The sequence below is a fragment of the Odocoileus virginianus genome, chromosome 29 (assembly GCF_023699985.2).
Source record: "Odocoileus virginianus isolate 20LAN1187 ecotype Illinois chromosome 29, Ovbor_1.2, whole genome shotgun sequence".
NCBI classification, from domain to species: domain Eukaryota; kingdom Metazoa; phylum Chordata; class Mammalia; order Artiodactyla; family Cervidae; genus Odocoileus; species Odocoileus virginianus.
Window position 1 is genome coordinate 10,111,770 of NC_069702.1, and position 13,578 is coordinate 10,125,347.

The 13,578-nt window shown below is 38.3% G+C and overlaps 1 long non-coding RNA gene across 1 annotated transcript in view; it reads right to left on the bottom strand.

The window, feature by feature from the left end:
• LOC110134451 (uncharacterized) overlaps positions 1-13,578 on the bottom strand; it is a 55,392-nt gene that overhangs the window by 12,145 nt on the left and 29,669 nt on the right. The window contains exon 3 of the long non-coding RNA XR_002313070.2: positions 5,203-5,321. This is a non-coding gene — a long non-coding RNA (uncharacterized lncRNA). The remainder of the gene's footprint in view (positions 1-5,202; positions 5,322-13,578) is intronic.

Consider the following 13,578-nt stretch of genomic DNA (forward strand, 5'->3'; position numbering starts at 1 on the left):
AATCTGCCTTCAATCAAGGAGACACAAGAGACATGGGTTCAATCCTTAGGTTGGGAAGATCCCCTGGAGTAGGAAAGACAACCCACTCTACTTCCATTTTCTTGCCTGGAAAATCCCATGGACACCAGAGCCATGGAGAGTCTGTGGGGTCTCAAAGAGTTGGACAGAACTGAGCACATGAGCTATATATATATATACATATATACACCTATACATATAATACGTTGGAAATAGTAGTTACAAACAGAATTCTCACAAATTATATGATTCTATTATTTAAAAAATATTTACTTGTGTTTTTAAGGCATCAGTATGTTTTATCTTTATCTAGCAACCCCTTCCTTCACTTCTAAATACATTTGTGGTTACAACAAAGTTATTAAACAGTTTAAAATGTTTGTGTGTTATAGACAAATCCTCTAAATAGCAAAGAATTAGTCCAAGTAATCAGCGTTCCAGCCTCCTGGTCGGCTGTAAAATCTAAGGCTGTATGTCTAGGTCACTTGAAATCATGAATCCCAGCCGTGTGAAGATTTTATTTGAAAAGTCTCACAATCAATATAGCTGAGGATAGTCATTCCTAGAAAGCTCTAAGGAAAAGAGTGTTTGGAACAGTTGTAGGCTGGAAGAATGGTAATTGACATTCCTCTGTGGCTGAATCCTGGGGAATAATCCATGTTGTTAGATTTATAGGGAAGTGAGAGTGGGCATCCTCCTCAGCTTGGCATTTCACAATAATTGTTTCCTCTACTTTAATCCTTATAGACAGGATTTACTCTGTAATTCCATTGGTAAAAACTAATGCATGCTGTTGGGATCCTTGGAATAGGAAACAAATCCAGTGCTATCCAGGCAGGCTTGAAACGTTTTAAGTATTAGAGTCAGCTTTAATTCCTTGGGTTTTAATTCCCCTCTTTTCCATTTGATTGGGCTTCCCTAGTGCCTCAGTTGACAAAGAATCTGCTTACAATGAAGAAAAGCTGAGTTCGATCCCTGCGTCAGGAAGATCCACTGGAGAAGGAAATGGCAACCCACTCCAGTACTCTTGCCTGGAGAATTCCATGGACAGAAGAACCAGGCAGGCTACAGTCCATTGGATCCCAAGGAGCCGGGACATAACTGAGCAACTAACTTTCACTTTCACTTTTCCCATTTGCAAGATAGTTGTCCTTTGGGCTATTAGATAATCTTTCAATGATGATTTTGTTTCCTCATCCATTAAGTGGAAACGTTACACTCACCTAGTAGCATCATTGCCAAGAGTATTGAAAATCTGACCTGATTCCAGTTGAAAAGTTTCAAAGCCACAGCAATCATTTCAAAAAGAGAATCCTTATTTGTTCAACTGAACAAAATAATTCCAAATTTAGCTCTAACCTAGAGCAGCTAAGACAATTTATGATTTCTTTTTCCTGGCCTTGGTTCTCCTGATTTATTGTATTTGTTAATACATTATATTGTAAAATATAATGTGTGTTAGAAAAAAAATGTCATAAAATAATTTTGCAATCGGATCAATAATTCTGAAGTGAACTGCCATATGGCCCCAAGGTGGCCCCAAGGTCTTTTCTTTCCTGTCATTTTCTTTTTCTCCCAAGAGGTGAGTCCTGTTCTAATGTCTCTGATAATAACTTTCTGATTCCCTTTATAGTTTTACTACTTATGTGCTGTGCTTAGTTACCCAGTTGTTTCTGACTCTTTGCAACCCCATGGACTGTAACCCACCAGGTTCCTCTGTCCATGGGATTCTCCAGGCAAGAATACTGGAGTGGGTTGCCATGCCCTCCTCCAGGGGATCTTCCCAACCCAGGGACTGAACCCAGGTCTCCCTTATCGCAGGGGAATTCTTTACTATCTGAGCCACCAGGGAAACCAAGGAATACTGGAGTGGGTAGTCTATCCCTTCTCCAGGGGATCTTCCCGACTGGGAGTCAAAATGGGATCTCCTGCAGATAGATGACCATCTGAGCTACCATGAAGCCCTTACTACCTATATACATTCCTAAAAATACAGTTTAGTTTTGCCTGTTATCTAATTTTATACAAGTGAAGTAGCACCATATGTATTCTTTCCTTAATGCCCTGCCTTTATTTCTGAAAATAATGTTTACAAGATTCATGTGGTTGGAACACTCTTTTTTCTTTACTGTGCAGCATTGCCTTAAATAAATGCACCCCAGAGTATATATGCATCCCACTACTGGAAAGTATTGGTTCAGTTTCCATTTCAATCTATTATGAACAGTGTTGATATGCACTTCCTTGCTTGTGTTCCTGATACCCAGATGTTTCGGGGTTTCCACTAAAGAAGAGGCTGAGATAAGGATGAGGGTGTGGGGAGTGTATTTGAGAAAAGATCCAGGAAAGGGAAGAGAGAGAGTAAATAGAGTGAGAAGAGGATAAGGACAAGTAATAATTGATATTTTTATCAATGATTGCTTCAGCCATTGAGGCTTGAGTCTACTTGAACCTCTGAGATGCCTACAAACCTTCCAAAAATGTTCTCAATGTTCTCTATATGTTGAAGTCTTCACCCACAGACTTCAGACTCCCAAATTGCTGAAAGTTGATACAGGGAACTAACTCTTTTCAGATTTACATTAATCCTGTAGATGCTTTATTTTCTTCTGCTCTTAGACAAATTGACATTGTGTCCAGAAATCTTGCTACAATATTTATTAAGAATTATAATAGCTAATTTGCAGAAATTTGAAGATTTTCCACACATATAATCATATAATATACAAATAATACCAGTTTTTTTTGTCTTTTTCAATATTTTTGCTTTTAAAATTATTATTATCATTAGTATTTTTACCCCCAGAGAGGTCACATTAACTAACTATATATGCTGTAGGTTTTTATCACATTGAAGAAGTTCCACACTGTTCTTAGTTTTTCGAACAATTCAATTTTATGAAGCATTTTAATTCATCTACTAAGATGATATGACTTTTCTTATTATTTAATACATTTGGTGAATTAAGTTGATCAATTTTCTAAAGTTGAAGCAAGCTTACATTCCTGCTATAAAAACAGTTTGATCATGATGTAGTAGGCCTTTTGCATACTTTGGTAAAAATTTAGTTTAGTGCCTTTCTATCTTGGTATATATACATATATATTTATGTAAACATAAAATGTATATATATGTTTGCTTTAAGTTTACATAGATAATTATATAAGAATTATATCCATCCTATGACTATGAATAACTATATTTTAATATATATTTATATCATATTTATATGTTTCAATATATTATATTTAATAATCCATGTATCAGTTCAATACAAGTTTGTGTATAAGGGTGTGTGTATAAGTATAAGTAAACATAAAATTATAGTCCAAAGGGTTTTGGTGAGTTACTCATTGCCATACAATCAATTAAATTACAGAACTCCAAATATGTGCAGCATTGGCTGGAAGTATTTCTTCCCTGGATGTTTGGTAGAACTTGTTGGTGAAGTTTTTGGACTTTAACTTTTCCAGTTGATAATTAAATGTCTTTGAATCCTTCAGGACACGTCAGGACAATTCTGATATCTGGGTCAATGTCAGGAGAGTTACATTTCCTAAACATGTGTGTTCAATCACTCCTAATTTTCAAATCTTTTGCCATGCAAGTATTAGGTCATTATTTTTTTAGTTCCTCTTGGTCCTAAAGTGGCTTATCTAATCCCTAATAATTGATTATATGTGACATCTGTTTTCTTAGTCAGTCTCACCACTGCTTAGATGATTTCTTATGTCTTTACTGGTTTTCAACTTTACTGATCTAATGCATGCTTTTCACATGTTTCATTAACTCCTGAATCCACTTTATTTACTGGATCCCATCCTATAACCCCTTCCATTTTATCAGCTGGATCCCATCCTGTGGCCCACTGTCCAATCAACCTCACTTTGGGACATAGTCCTGGGTCTCAGGGTCCCTGCTCAGCCCCCACTTTATGCAGCTCGAGTTTTGAATTCTGTGCCTCACACTCCACAGGTCACAGAAGAGGGTGCTCTTCTATGAATTGCAAGAGAGAATTGCAAAAGTCAGGAGCAAAGGAGCTTAGGAGATGTCTTAGCTTGTTGGATTCCCAGTTTTCCTTGAACTGATCCTGATAATCCAATATTATCTTGTCAACTTTTAGATGGTTTTAAGAAGTTTGTGAAAAACTTTATTTAGCTTTATTAGTTGTGTGTGTGGTAGTTTCAATAACAGGAAATGACTTACTTCTATTTTAACTTGCTGCATACCAGTATTTATCCCTAATTGTGTCTTTATTCAGGAGTAAGTTCAGGTGTTGTCATAACAAAGTAAGATATAAAAATTTTGTAGAAAAATATATAATATATAGTATTTATGTACATATATATATATATATGGGGTATATTCTGAGTAGTGAAATCTTTGTTGTAGTACTTTTTTTCTTAAAGTAGAATTATCTCTATGTGCAATACTGTTTTCGAGCTTGAAAAATATTATAGATCGTGTTCCCTAACCTGGATAATGTCATTATGACATTCACCTCTTTGCATGCACCTCCATCACCAGACATAGAATAATTTAAGAGGCTTAAACTGGATATTTCATAACAAATTTCTGATTTACTTTGTACCACAGTACAACCATGGCAAACAGAAACAATAATATCATACTTTTTTTACAAAAGAACATCTTCAATAATATTATGACATGATATTTTTAAAAGCTCACGTTTCAGGATGTTAATACATATGCCAAATAAACACATAGTCTTCTATATAAAAGACAGGCCTAGAATGCTCAATATTGAATTTGGCTTTAGACAGACTCAAAATCATGAGAACTGTTAAAGTGATCATTCTAATTGTCAGCAAAAAACTGCTTAGAATCTTTGTGCACATTTACAACAATTTCCCAGAGAGTAGCAATGCTATTTCTACTCTCCACTTCAGATACGTGATGTTTTAGAGCATCTGAAAACAAAAATGTTACATTAGAATAGGTCAGCCAATTGCTTAGTGAGTTGGTAAACTCACCAAAGGAAGTAGTTTTTTTTTTTTTTTTTTCTTTATTAGGCATTGTCACTTGTTGAGATAAGGAAAGCCAGAACTTTGGAAATTTATCATTTTTACTCTTCCAAAATGAACACCCACTATGCACTGACAATCTTCTCTTTACTTAATTAAATAATGTACACTGTGCTGCTCAGTTGGTAAAGAATCCACCTACCATACAAGAGACCCCAGTTCGATTCCTGGGTCAGGAAGATCCCCTGGAGAAGGGATGGGCTACCCACTCCAGTATTCTTGAGCTTCCCTGGTGTCTCAGCTGGCATAGAATCCACCTGCAATGAGGGAGACCTGGGTTCAATCCCTGGGTTGGGAAGATCCCCTGGAGAAGGGAAAGGCTACCCACTCCAGTATTCTGGCCTGGAGAATTCCATGGACTGTATAGTCCATGGGGTCGCAAAGAGTCGGGCACGACTGAGTGACTTTCACTTTTCATGCTGTGGTTACAAGAAGAGATGTGGTGGACAGACCACAGGTGACATCTGAATTCACTTGCTCTAGTGACAAACCCTTAGAAATACTCACCACTGGCCTTTGGAGGGATCACTAAGGAGGATTAATCTTTAAGAATTTTTAAAAGACTAGCCTCATTGACCTACAATATGTTATGTCCCTCTGGGGAACAACCCTTCTGGCATCTCAGTTCTGGAGGTTCAGAGCATGCTGGACTCCCAGCCCTGTAGCAAGGCATTTGACCTTGACATGGGAAGTCCAAAATATTCCAACTCCTTGACTGCTGCGATTGGTTCAGGAACAGACATGTGACCCAAGATGGACTAATCAAAGTCCACAAAACACACTGGGACCCCCTTTAAAAAAAATTTTTTTTCAGTATACCCTCTATTCTCTGGAATGATTAAGCTGGTGGGCTACACATTTGTGCCTGAGGTCTTAAAAAGAGTTCAAACTTGGTTCAAGTTTGAGGTAATCTACATGACAGATGAGTAACTTTGACAAAAAGTATCTAAATTGTCAGCATCCCAGTTTATTTATTGAAACTGTGACACTGCCTTTCCAACTGGCTGCCTGTCGATGCAGCAAGATCATTGCAAACTAGCAGTGTAGTGCTTCTTTTGTTTTTGTCTTATTTTAGTGCTTGTTTTCTTCTCATCTTTCTTCTTCATGCAGCCTGGAGGAAGCTAGTGGTGACACCTCTCAACCATGTTTCTCCTTTCACAGAGCAGCCCAGTAAAAGAATAAAGTCCAAGCCATCATCACCTCTCACCTGGGCAACAGCTCAAGTCTCATACCTGGTGAGCCTCATCCCTTGGTAAACAATTTTCCCAACAGTGCTTCTCCATGGAGTGATCACTTTCGGGGAAATACTATGTGAACATCCTCATGAGTCCATGTTCTTGGCGCCCCCAATCTTAGAGTCCCATAAGCTTTGATCTCTTGCTCTCAGAAACATCAAATCTCCTTTGAGGCACAGTAAAGTTTCAGGATCTGCTGCAGACCACTGGGAAGCAAGGACGCTGTCACTTACTCACTGCCCAGCTGTTCCGCTCTGATGCTGCCACCAAAGATTTGTGTTATCACACAGCATCAGCCAGCATGAAACTGCGATATCTATAAGCAGATCTTCTCCCAGAAGTCTGTGGTCTGCCATGCCTATTTCAGATGAAGTATGCCATCAGCCCCTTTGTCAACCGGCTTTTTCATACTGATTTGGAATTTAAAATCTTTAACTATTTAGACACTTCATTAACAGTGGATGAGAGAAAAAGAAGGACTCTGGAAGCTAATTTACTTCTGTTCCCAAGTCTCCTCTGTCCTTGTTATGAAATAAGAAAAGGAAATTCAAATTTAAAAATCATGTGTATTAGCACTTTTTCTATGGTTGAGAAAATTTATCATTATTTCTTTTCAGTGAAAAACTTTATTTCACCTCATGAAGTTTTAAAATCTACATTGTTACAATTTGAAGGACACTGGTCTACTCCAATAATATAATTTCAAAAATGAACCCCAAAGAGAAACCATGTGACTTGTATAAAGTCTGAACTCTATTTCTTGGCAACTGTGCCTCTCAGTAATTCTAAGGGGCACTAACTTTTCATGCCCTGAAATAGACAGTCATGTAAATAGTTAGAATTAATGATTGGATAAGCCATAGACCAACATGATTTTTAAGAGTAGCTTAGGTCTCTGAAAGTCTCTTCCTTTCGATTTTAGGAAACTGTGTTTGTAGACCCAATACCAAACCTAGGAACAAAAATGCATTCCATGAGCTACTCATAAGTTCATCCTGGCAGCCATTCATCTATTCATTCATTCATTCAACAAAAATGTGTCAGTTACCCAGCTACTAGTTTTTGTGTACAGTGCCAGTAAGTGGTTTGCATTCTTAAAATGTAAGTTTTATAAACCAAGGTCCCTTCCAACAATTGGAAGTAAGGGAGATAGAATATGCAATGCATGTTTATACGTGCTATTAGTAGAGAGATGTTAGCTGGAATACCAGAAAAGCGGCCATACAGAAGTGGCATTTGAAATGAACCTGAAAGAAAAGTTATACAAAACAGAAAAAGTCGTATCAGTCAGAGAGTGTACTCAGGCACAGAGACACAAAAAGATGTGGCACTTTGTATTTGTATTGAAATGTCCTTATTCCTTGCTTGCAGTTTCTTATAATAGCGAAAGTCAGTGGGTTGCTTTATATAGTAAGTTCCTATTTAAAGCAAATAAATGACATAGTGTGATAGAAATAAGAAATGAGAATAAAAAGTGGATTCTGTGACAGAAGTTCCGAGTTCAAGTGCTTGTTATGTAATTGGCCAGTTATAACCTTGGATCAGTTAGACTCTTGGATCTTTCTCCTCATATAAAGAAAGAAGTTGTAAATCATAAGCAATAATGACAAAGGGAAGGGTACTGCTGAAGTGTGTTCCAGGTTACTGGCATGGATTTTTAAACCAGTTGATCCTCACAACAATACTCATGTAGATTTGCTTATTTTCTACACCTTAGAAATAATCAAGGACAGGACAGTTTATCTCATTTTTTAGGCGTATGAAATGTTTGGGGGAAGGATGCCTATTAGAAATGCTGTTTCATAGACGTCCCCCACTTCTGGGAAATTTGATTTACCTATATGGTACTTATTCACCTTGTCTGCTCATTCAAATCTTCTGGAAAACTTTTAAAATGACTAAAATATGACCACCACCCATATAAATTCAATCAGAATGTCTGGTAGTTGGATGGTTCCAGTTTATGTATGTTCTCAGAATATTCTAATGTGCAGCCCAGATGGAGGACCCCGCCCCCTCAACTTAAAACCATTCCTTCAGCTCTCCAAACGATTCTGACCATGCTGAAACTCTCTGAGTATGACCTGAAGGTGATAAAGGAGCAGAGAGGATGAATTGTGGAACCAAAGATACTGTTGACTGCAGAGTGAAGGGGGAAACACATTGTGAAGAGAGAAATAGAAATAGCCTGTGTGTTTAGCAGATGAAGGCAATTTCAGAGATGACGCAGTTTTAGATTAAATGAGCAATTTGAGCTGGTGTTGCAAGTTTAGGACAGATTTCTTTTCCCATTTACTATAAATGGAATTCAAGCCATTGGAACTGAGACTTGATGAAGGAGTGAAACAAAACCCTTGGTAAGAAACTGGACTTTCTATCACAATTGGCTGCAAGCAGTGATGGTTGGAGGGGCAGGTGTGGAAGAAACCTAGAGGCTGAGTGATAAAGCAATGGGAGGCCAGTTTCGGGTTGGATTTTAATTATCATTTTTATTAAAAAATCATGAAGAGATTAAACAAAAATGAAAATGCAAGAAGAAAAACATGCTGATGATGCTTAAAGTGCTATGTGAGCAGATTAGGAGAGCAGAAATAATGCAAATAAGGAAAAACAAGTAGAAATGCAAGGAAAAAAAAAGACATAATTAGTCACTCCATCAAACAGCTAAAATCAAAAGGGGTCCAATATCCATAGAATGAATGACCCTAAAATAAAGTAATCAATATTTGTCCTGGAAATACAAAATTTAAGATTGTTAGCTTCTCAGATCACTTCTACTAAATAATCTTCATTTCTTCTGGCTTTACCTTGGGCTACTTTGACTGGAATTGAAGGACCAGATTCACATCATAGACCATCTTATTTAATGTTCACAATGACCTTATGATAAACACATTGTTGTTTTGTTGTTCAGTTGCTAAGTCATGTCTCACTGTTTGTGACCCCATGGACTGCAGCACAGCAGGCTTCCCTGTCCTTCAGTAACTCCCAGAGTTTGATCAAACTCATATTCATTGAGTCGATGATTCCATCCAGCAATCTCATTTTCTGTCGCCCCCTTCTCCTCAATCTTTCCCAGCATAAGGGGTTTTTCTAGTGAGTCAGCTCTTCACATCAGGTGGCCAAAGTATTAGTTTCAACTTCAGTATCAGTCCTTCCAATGAATATTCAGAGTTTATTTCTTTAATATTGACTGATTTGATCTCCTTGCTATCCAAGGGTGTCTCAAGATTCTTCTCCAACACAACAGTTCAAAAGCATCAATTCTTCTGCACTTGGCCTTCTTTATTATTCAACTCTCACATCCACACATGACTACTTGAAAAACAGTAGCTTTGACTATATGGACCTTTATTGGCAAAGTGATGTCTCTGCATTTTAATATGCTGTCTAGGTTTGTCATCAGTTCAGTTCAGTTCAGTCTCTCAGTCGTGTCCGATTATCTCTGACCCCATGGATTGCAGAACACTAGGCCTCCCTGTCCATCACCAACTCCTGGTGTTTACTCAAACTCATGCCCATTGAGTTGGTGATGCCATCCAACCATCTCATTCTCTGTTGTCCCCTTCTCCTCCTACCCTCAATCTTTCCCAGCATCAGGGTCTTTTCCAATGAGTCAGTTCTTCACATCAGGTGGCCAAAGTATTGGAGTTTCAGCTTCATTATCAGTCCTTCCAGTTTATATTCAAGATTGATTTCCTTTAGGATGGACAGTTGGATCTCCTTGCAGTCCAAGGGACTCTCAAGAGTCTTCTCCAACACCACAGTTCAAAAGCATCTATTCTTCAGCACTCAGCTTTCTTTATAGTCCAACTCTCACATCCACACCTGGCCACTGGGAAAACCAAATCCTTGACTAGACAGACTTTTGTTGGAAAAGTAATGTCTGTGCTTTTAACATGCTGTCTAGGTTGGTCATAACTTTTCTTCCAAGGAGCAACTTTCTTTTAATTTCATGGCAGCAGTCATCATCTACAGTGATTTTGGAGCCCAAAAAATAAAGTCTGTCATTGTTTCCATTGCTTCCCCATCTATTTGCCATGAAGTGATGGGACCAGATGCCATGATCTTAGTTTTCTGAATGTTGAGTTTTAAGCCAGCTTTTTCACTCTCCTCTTTTACCCTCATCAAGAGGTTCTTTAATTCCCCTTCACTTTCCATCATTTCAATGGCTTCCTCCCATCATCTTTGTCACAATGAGTGAGGTAACTGCCTGTTACCAGTTGTGCTAGCATTTGGCTATTCTGCTTTGTGACTGAATGGCATTTCTTAATGGTTGAGCAAACAAACAAAAAACGAGATACAATTCCTGCTGTTTATTTCCTGTTCATCTGTTCATGGACCTGTTCTCTTTCTCTTTGGAGGACTGACCTACTTCTTGATTTCAGCACCCCAATCCAATCTGCCTCCCCTTTACTCCAGCTCCTTGTTCTGTATCTGACTATTTCTCCAAAATGTTGAAAATAATGTGTACCCTATGTTGGAAGTTTTTTAAAACATCCCTATAAAGGGAATAGGCAAGGAGAGAAACAAGTATTTGCCTATATGGCATCAGTTGCTTTATATTTTTCTCTATAATATATAAGTGCATAATACATTTATATAAATACCTTAATATAATATACAATATAATTTTATGGCCATTTATGTATTTATATAATACTTTGGCCACCACACGTGAAGAGTTGACTCATTAGAAAAGACCCTGATGCTGGGAGGGATTGGGGGCAGGAGGAGAAGGGGATGACAGAGGATGAGATGGCTGGATGACATCACCGACTCGATGGACATGAGTTAGAGTAAACTCTGGGAGCTGGTGATGGACATGGAGGCCTGGAGTGCTGCTTTCACGGGGTCGAAAAGAGTCGAACATGACTGAGCAACTGAGCTAACTAACTAACTAACTAATTATGGGCTTCTCAGGTGGCTCAATTGTAAGGAATCCACCTGCCGATGCAGGAGATGTGGGTTTGAACTCTGGGCCAGGAAGATCCTCTGGAGAAGGAAAAGGCAACCAGCTCTATATATTATAGAATATGCTTGAACATATGTACTTATATATTGCATCTGTACTATAAAATATCAGTATTGTATGTGATATTGTATATTATAGAATTCATAATTATGAAGATACTAAATACATTTAAAATAAATATATCTATTTACATTTAATATGTATATAATTAAAATATTTCTTTATATGATAATTCATAAATCTAGGGATACCTTTATTTCAGTGAAATATTTAAAATAGAAAAGAAAAACTAAACAGAATTGAAAAATCTTGAAAATAGCAGGATACAATAGACTGATGTCTCTGGATTCATTGGATAAATTAAAACTACTAACCTCTGGAAGGCTGGGGGAAGATACTGGGCTTTCAAGAGGTAACTGACATGATGGGAGAGAAAGCAGTTACTGACTGCCATCATCTGCCACATGCCACGTGGTATTATCATCTGACCGAGGATAAGAAAGCAAACCTTATTCTCTCCAAGCATACATATTTTAGTTTCTATGGAGCTGCTGAAGAGTAAAGTGAGCAGTCACGAATTCTAGAGAAGTGCTCTGATTCACACATTGACATCTGGCTTGCCTCCATGCAGTTTTCACAAAAAATACAGCAACCTCCCCAAAAGCTTTCTGAGTGCTGGCAGTGGCACCGGGAGACAAGCACGAAGCAAAATATTAACATTTCACACAGCGAGCAGGTCACACCATGTGAGGTTCGGGAACAAAGTGCCTCTATTTCCCCCGAGCTTCTGCCGATGCCAGAGCCTCCTTGCACAGCTCATTACCAATGCTCTGATGGCTTCTCCCAGAAGAATGGATTGCCTTTTGTTGGCATTGAAAAGATGCTCAAAAGATCAAAATAATAAAATCAAGTGACAACAGTCTCTGCAGGAACGAAATGCTTTTGCTCAGTGACTCCTGACCTGGTTGCAGCTCCAAGAGGTGTTTCCCATGGAGAGCTCTGTGCTAATGTCACCTTTTGCTGGCGGCTCTGTGCCATCTGAGACAGAGGAGGTGTTGGTGCAGCATATGCTGCCTCTCCAAGGAAGCCCAGTGGTGCAGAAAAACTCAGAGACTTCCTCTGGAGGACACCGACACAGTCACGTTGAGCATCAGATATCTTTAGCTCTTTAAGTCATGAAGTATCTCCTCCAGAAGAAAATCCATAAATGACAATCCCTGGTTCCCTTTGGAATCCCTGACCACCCAGAAAATCTTGATTTTTTTCCTCTTAGGGAAACATCTATCTGAGGTGGCTCAGTGGTAAAGCATCCGCCTGTCAATGCGAAGACCTGGGTTCAATCCCTGGGTGGGTATGATGCCCTGGAGAAGGAATGGGCAACTCACTCCAGGATCCTTGTGGGAAAATCCCATAGACAGAGGAGCCTGGCAGGCTACAGTCCTTGGGGTCACAAGAGTTGGACTTGACTTAGCTAAACAATAACAATCTTTAGTGTAGAGTTCCTTGTGGGTATAATTAAGTACTTACTCCAGGAAGAAATCCACAAATGAAAATTCTTGGCTTCCTTGGAGATCCCTGATCCATCAGGAAATCTGATTTTTTTTTCCCTCTAAAGTGACTGACTAATCAGAAATATAATGCCAGAATAGACATTTGTCAGCAATGTAGAATCCCAGGGACATATATATATATATAGTTTCTGATATATGCCTATTGGTTTACACACGTTCTCTCTAATCATCTTCTAGAACCACAAAAGCTAAGTAATGGTAGTCCCTTTTACAGACTAGGAGACTGTGGGGTCACCAAGTAAATCAACTTGTTTGAGGCCATGCTGTATTAAGTAACTACATGATGGATGTGAGATTAAAAATCATATCTATCAAATGCTGAAGCTTGGGCTTTTTCCAATATTGCATGTCATGGTTGAAAGAATGCTTACTGATTACTACCTTTATGTTCTAGGAATATGAGTTATTTAGGAAATGCATCTTGAGCAGATTTAAAAGTTCAACTTGCACACAAATCACCTGGAGATCTTGTTAGACACAGATTCTGACTCAGAAAGTCTGAGGTGGACCTAGGAGTGACATGCATGGTGCTGATCGAAGGACCATACTTGGGAGATCAATGTTCAGAGCATGTAAACTAAATGAATAAGAACTTAAGCCCTTTTAAACTCAGTATTTGAGTGTATTTGCATAAAATAGCCTTCACTAGGTGAAAATTCACGGGATTCTTGTTTTTACGGTGGGGTCATCATTAATGATAGTGTCTAAATGTATTTTCATACCAGGCACATTT